General features: G+C 39.1%; 1 pseudogene; it reads right to left on the reverse strand.

Annotated features, from left to right (window-relative positions):
- Positions 1 to 675: 675 nt before the first annotated feature.
- Positions 676 to 1,217, reverse strand: LOC130875014 (40S ribosomal protein S10-like; annotated as a pseudogene).
- Between the last annotated feature and the right edge of the window lie 6,298 nt (positions 1,218 to 7,515).

Here is a 7,515-nt window from a genome sequence, read left to right on the forward strand (position 1 = left end):
AACAGGACTATTCTGGGAAGAAGGAATCTCTTTCCCCAGTCCTGTCCAGACACCGAAGAAGCAGGGTGTGACCTGCCCTGCCAAAAAAGGCACTGAGCCATGTGGCTAACACAGATAAGAATAATGGGCTAATATAAGTTATAAGAGCAAATACATAGCCTGGGCTAATGGGCCAATCAGTTTATAACTTATGGAGACCTCTGTGTGATTTTCCTTCGGACGTAACGACTGTGGGAACCAGGCTGGACAGAAACTCCAACAAGCAGGCCCTCATGTTACACCTTTTTCCTCTTGAAGTAGCTTGGTGCTGCCAGGAGCAGATGTGTTTCACTGTCAGGAAAAGTCCTAAATTTTTAAAACATTTAAATACCACATTCTGATGGTCTCTGGAAGAATTGGAGAATATTTATCTAACTGAAATATATCTCCATACATCTAGAAAACATGACTACAGTCTTGACTATTATAGATGGCTATCTATTAACCTATATTTCTTAATTATACATTACATTTTTAAATGAGCTATACAAGCACAATAGCTTAATCAAGATCAGAAATACGTATACATATAACAAAACTGACTTTAAATTTGTATCAATAAACCAAGATCTATACCAAAGCAAATTATTTATCTCTATAGCATCTGACCATAGCCAGCCATTTTTTTTTTCACTTTTCTTTAAAGTTTATTCCAAACAACAGTCTTCAAGCTCACTGTGGTGGCTGACCCCGTCCACGACCAAAGCCTCCTCTAAACTGGAACTCGGTGGCTGAGCCAGCCCCGCCTCGGCTTTCTTGTCAGCACCAGGGGGCACAGCACTCCTTCTGTAGATGTCTCTGTCCGCCTCCCCTCTTGTGAATCTTGCCTGGCGCTCACCCTCCGGCCCTTTGGTCCGAGGCCTGCCAGTTTCCGGACGACTGCGGAGCAGGGTGGCAGGCACGATCTCCGGAGGCAGGTGGAGATAATCGCGGAGATACTGGATGCCCTCATTCGTAAGGTACCAATGGAAGTGTCTCCAGGCAAACTGCTCCTTCACGTAGCCTCGAGACTTCAGAGACTGCATGGCCTTCATGACAAGAAGGTTGGGCACGTTCTTGTCTGCCAGCTCAGGGTGTTTGGGCATATGGACATCCTTCTTGGCAACCATCACTCCTTCCTTAAAAAGGAGCTCATAGATGGCAATCCGGTTCTTCTTGGGCATCAACATCGCGGCGGCTGCAGGGTCCGGGACGGTGGCTGGAAAGCATAGCCAGCCATTTTTAATTAGCTATATTGAAGCTTGTAATTTATTCCAATAAATTCTATATGTGCATGTGTGTGTGTGCACAAACAGAGAAAGAGATAGATAGATAGATAGATAGATAGATAGATAGATAGATAGATAGAGAGATAGAGAGAGTGAGTGAAAGATTTATTCTATAAGTTCTGTTACATTAGAGAACCTCTGCTAATACAGATTTTGTACCTGATGTAAAGTATAAGGATAATTCTTTTTTTTATTTTTTAAAAAGTAAATATTTTTTTATTTTTATTGAAAAATTTCCATCTCCTCCCCTCCTCCCACTTCCCTCCCCCTCCCTCTCCAGTCCAAGGATAAATCTTTTAAGTATCTGAAAGCAGCGTTCTAGTTTGCCAAAACCCCAGTACCTACAGATTTCAAAGTCTTTCTAAGTCACTCCCTTTCCTGGGAACTGGAGAGTACTGGGAGCTTTATCATGTAAACTATGTTACACATTTATGGAGATAAATGCATTTGATTATCCTCATTCACCCATTGTGAGTGGCAACGTATTTGGTGACGCTGCTTACGAAACTTTTAACAGTTTAGAGGAAATAAGGAAAATGATGCTGGATGGTTGCTTTAATCATCTATGAATAAGTTGATAAAGGATAATGATGAGCTCTGTGATTAAATTAACCAACTTCCTGCATCTCAGAAAACAAGAAATGAAACAAAAAACTTAATGGTCAAATTGACCAGCTCCAAATGTGCATAAGCAATCTAAAGGTTTCTAAGTGTGCCCTAGAAAAGAATCTTCTCTCCTGCAGCCACAGGGCTTGAGTTGTAGAGAATCAAACTGAAGCCTTCATTATAATGTTGGCTAAATTACATTGAGAACTTAAGTCCCAGCCTGAGAGGCTGTTGGCAGTTAAAATAAGGGCATTGATTGGTAAAGAATGGGATCCTACAACTTGGTATATGAAACTGTTTTAAGATGCTATTGGAGCTGAGAACTTTCAATCCTCAGATTCTCTCATCTGAGGAAGTAGTTCCTCAAGCCGCATCCCTTGAAATATTTCATTTTTCATAGTTGATTGAAGCAATTAATTCTTCATTGTCTGCTAAACCATTAGTGACTTTCCCTGAAGAAAATGTCAGGAGAGACAATATGGATATTCTTTAGGGCCTACCAATAGTTGTTTCTAGACCTATTACAAGATTGATGGGAAAGTAGTCTTTTAGTGGAGAGGGAGCAAGTGTAGTCCAGGAAGAGATACGCTACACTACTGAAGAGCTTAATGAGTTTCTTAATTCATTCAAGCAAACATCAGAGGAATGTGTGTGTGAATGGATTTTTAGTGTGTGGGATAATGGTGAAAGGATATTGGCCCTCTGAGTGAAGAGTCTAGGTTTAATATCAAAGCTTGTAGAGTTTAAAAAAATGTGTCAAAAGGTGTTTTGACTGGTTATCTGAAGCATTTATCAAAAGTTGGCCTGCGGAAGAAGCATAGGAGATGCCTGATATTCCTTGACTTAGTGTTGATGGTGATATTTTTAAGGATCAGGGAAATTACAATGCTAATGTGGGCACTCTGTGTAAAACCTAGTCCTCCACATTGGGAAGGCTTAAAAGGCATGCCCTTCACTAATCCTCTAAGATGCAAAATGGTGAGAGCGGCACCAGCATATTTGAAGGGTTTTGTTGTTCTGCTTTTCCTTGTGCCAGACCTTTGGGTTCCAGATGCTGCTGCTCAGTTGAATAAATTGACTGCAATGGGTTTAATTTGCCCTGACATAGCAGGGGCCAAGTGGAAGCACTGAATTGCTAAAGGTAAGGAGATCATTATTATAATGGGAAGTATAGACAAAACAATAGTTGTAATGGCCTAACCCATAATACTCAGCACAGGCAAAGTAAATTTTATGGTGGCAAAACTCCTTTGGACTTCTGGTACAAGCTAATTAATCATGGTGTTTCTAAGTATGAAATAGATAAATCTACTGAATTAATTTTAATCTGTATAAGTGGAAAAATTCTCAAAGGAAAAAATGCTTACATTGGATGGTCAGGATCCTCTAAAGAACCTTGATAAGATACCTAAAAGTTTTACTCTTATCCTCTCTTCAGATGTTTCTCAGAAGGACATATAACCATTTACAAGGGTAACTGTACACTGGAGGAAAGGAAACCTTTAGACTTTTGGGGATCTATTAGATACAGACTATGAATTGATCCTATTGCAGGAGACCCAAGGATCATTGTGACTCTTTAATTAAAGCAGGGGCTTATGGAGGTCAGGTGATTAAAGGAATTTTGGCTAAGCCTGACTCACACTAACTCCTGTGAATTCCTAAACACATTCTGTGTCTATTTCCCCAGCTCCATAATGATTTGTTGGGATGGATATACTTAGAAGTAGGCAGAATTCTCATATTGGTTCCCTGACCTGCAGAGTGAGGGTTGCTATGGTTGGAAAGGCTAAATGGAAACCTTTAGTGTTGTCTCTGTCAACGAACATAGTGAATCAAAAACAGTATCACATCCCTGGGGGAATTGCAAAAATTAGTGCCACCACTGGTGACTTGAAAAATGCAGGTATGGTGGTTCCTACCACATCTCCCTATCACTCTCCTACCTGGCTAGTGCAGAGGACAGAGGGACATTAGAGAATGATAGTCGACTATCAAAAACTCAATGAGGTAGTGACCCTGATTGAAGCTGCTGTACCAGATGTGGTGTCCTTACTTGAGAAAATTAGCACATCTTCTAGTATATGGTATGCAGCTATTGATTTAGCAAATGCCTCTTTCTCGGTACCTGTTCATAAGGACCCCTAGAGTTTGCTTTCAGTTCGCAAGTCCATCAGTATACCTTTACAGTTTTACCTCCAGGATAGATTTACTCTTCTGCCCTATGTCACAACTTAGAAGGGATATCAATTGTCTGTTTCTTCCAGAAAATATCGTGTTAGCACACTATATTGATGATGTTATGCTGATTGTACCAAGTGGGCAGGGGGTAACAACCATTTTGAACTCATTGACAATCAATATGTGGGTCAGAGAATAGGAAATAAATCCACTCAAAATTCAAGGGCCTTCTACCTTAGTGAAATTCTTGGGAGTCCAGTGGTATGGAAGTATGCTATGAATATTTTTATTACTGTTGATTTACCATTGGTTATTAAAGAAACTGTTTTGTCCAATGACTTAGTACAGTAAAGCTGGGAAGGAAATCCAAACAGAGGTATAGAGAGAAAGAAGGTGGAGTCAGAGAGATGCCATGTAGCTGCCAAATGAGACAGATGCCCCGTAACCTTACTGGTAAACCACAAGCCTCATTGTAAAATATCAAATAACAACAATTGATTAAGATGTAAGAGCTAGGTAGGAATATGTATAAGCTATTGGACAAGTAGTGTTTTAATTAATATAGTTTCTGTGTCATTATTTTTGGTTTGGACATCCAGGAAATGAATGAGCAGCCTTCATATATATGTGTATGTGTGTGTGTGTGTGCGTGTGTGTGTGTGTATCTCTATCTATCTGTCTGTCTGTCTGTCTATCTATATATCTGTGTATACATACATATACATATCTATGTGTGTATATGTATACATATATGGGATATTGGTTTCAAGAACCATGTTATCACAGTAATGACTATTGTGTTATTATGATATTAATAGCTCCTCTGCTAACTGCCACTATTTTAATAGCTTATATTATATCAGATATTATCTATAATAAAAACAACAGTAAGCCACAATACCTACCAAAACAAATCTTAATCTGGTGAGGGAGCTGTAGCATAAACAATGAAATTCCTACAATGGAGGTTAGATGGCACTAGCCAAGGGTGTATAATAAATGATGAAGACTTTATGTCTAAAAGCCACGTATGAGTAAGTGCATATGATATTTAAGAAAACCAGCCTGCAATTCACAATCCCAGAGAACCTAGACAACAATGAGGACCCTAAGAGAGACATACATGGATTTAATCTCTATGGGAAGTAGAAAAAAACAGGATCTCCTGAGTAAATTAGGAGCATGAGGCCATGGGAGAGAATAGAAAAAAGGGGGAGAGGAAAGAAGGGGAGCAGAGCAAAATGTGTAGCTCAATAAAATCAATAAAATAAGAAGACAAAAAAGATGAAAACTGCTATATAGATAGACACACACAAGATACAGCGCTAGATGTAATAAGGGGAGGTAGGTACAAACTTGGACAGATACATTGATAGGTAGTTAGCTAGATAAATACCATGCATGAATTAGATGTCTCTAGGGAAAGATCCAAGGTGTGGGTGCTTGCAACCTTTTTTTCTTCTTCCTCATTAAATTTTAGAATGCACCCAGGTATTTAAACTTAACAATATATTCTCTAAGAGATTTTGAATTATTTCTTCCTTTTGCTGGAATCCTCTCCTTGAGCTATGCACCCAACTTGCTCTCCCTTTATTGTGTGTTTATTTAAACACCATGTTATCAGAAGGGTGTTCTCTGACCAGAACACTCTACTTATATTCTCCTTTGTTCTTCCCTGGAGCGTCTACATCCTGTCTTCAGGTCATTTTTACCTTTTATGTTATATCTCATTTGAATGGTAAGCAAATGTGAATGTAAGAGCCTTATATCCTCATTGTTAGAACAGTAACTGACAATGTAGTATGTAATGCATTATTACTGCTTGGCTTGATTAATAATGAGATACTTGCTGGGCAGTGGTGGCATACACCTTTAATCTCAGCACTCGGGAGGCAGTGGCAGGCAGATCTCTGTGAGTTCAAGGCCAACCTACTCCAAAAGAACTAATTCCAGAACAGGCTCCAAAGCTACAGAAAAAACCCTGTCTCGAAAAAAACTAAAAGAAAAAAAATAATGAGATACTTATGTAATAGAAGTATGTATAAGACCAAGGAACATATTGCATTAGAGTTAAGGGATGTGGATGTATTTTGCAGTCACTGCTACAAGAATGTATTGCTCTGGAACAGCTTTATTCTCATTTTTCTGGAGGTCTGTGGGTAATGTCAAGCTAACTTTGGTATTGCTCAGCAGGATAGTTCTGATGGTTTTGATTGGGCTACCTTCATATGTCTGGACCAAGTTCAGATATACAGAAGATTCTGACCACACTGAGTTTAGCTCCAGTCTGACCCACCACTGTCTTGTTTTCCTTTTGAGAATAGCAGACTAAACTGAGCACTGTCTTCTAGGAAGAAGATGCACCCAGAAGAAAGCAAGAGCTCCTTTGCTACCAGTATTCAAGACTACTCTTGCAGCCATTCTGTTACCATCCCACTGATGGACCAAAGCTGAAAGAAGCAGAAAGGGTAAGATTCCAACCAATTCACTACAGTAGAGGATGTAACTTTATAGTTTTGGCCAGTTTGTGCTAAGGTGAAAAGGCTATATAACATTACAACATTTTCAGGATTTGTATATATTATTTGGGTCTGTTTTGATTTAATGAATGCTAACTGTCATTAAGGATTTCAATAATACATATTTTTATTACAATATGCCCAGGAAGTGTGTACAATAACTTGTGCTGTTCAGACATAGTTTGCCTTATACACTATTTATTTACTGGAATTTATTGTAGAAACAACTAAGTGTTCCCTTTGGTCCCATCCAATTTCCCCTTTGTAGGAATTTAATTTATAACACTGCTGACTTTAATTACAGATGGAGGCATGAAACTGTTATATCAAAATGTAATTGACTGTCATAATAGTACAGCTTTGAGAGTTCCTTATTTTCCTCTTCTATTTGAAAAGAGTAGACCCTGGAGATGCAAGTTAATGATGCTGGTGTTGTGCTGATTGCCAGATTATTTGCTATTTTTCTTCTTGCATTAGGGACTCACATGGCTCTTTGAAAGACATCTGCAATTATTTATCAAATATTCAGTTTCAAACGGGGAAATCTGCCATCCCATTTGTGAGCACTGTATTATATTTCCCAAAGATAATAAAATTGTATGTTTGTGTGTGTGTGTGTGTGTGTATGTGTGTGTATGTGTGTGTGTGTGTGTGCATGTGTACTACTGGGAGGTGTGGCTGTATTGGAGTAGGTGTCACCTTGTTGGAGGAAGTGTGTCACTGGAGGGTGGGCTTTGCGACTTCAGAAGCACAAGCCAGACCCAGTGTCACTCTCTGTTCCTGCTGCCTGGTAGTTCTAAGGTATAACTCTCAGTTACCCTTTAAGACCATGTTTGCCTGTATGGTATCAGACTTTCCACAAATATGATAATGGACTAAACTTCTGAATTGCAATCCAGCCA

The sequence above is a fragment of the Chionomys nivalis genome, chromosome 5 (assembly GCF_950005125.1).
Source record: "Chionomys nivalis chromosome 5, mChiNiv1.1, whole genome shotgun sequence".
Lineage (NCBI taxonomy): Eukaryota > Metazoa > Chordata > Mammalia > Rodentia > Cricetidae > Chionomys > Chionomys nivalis.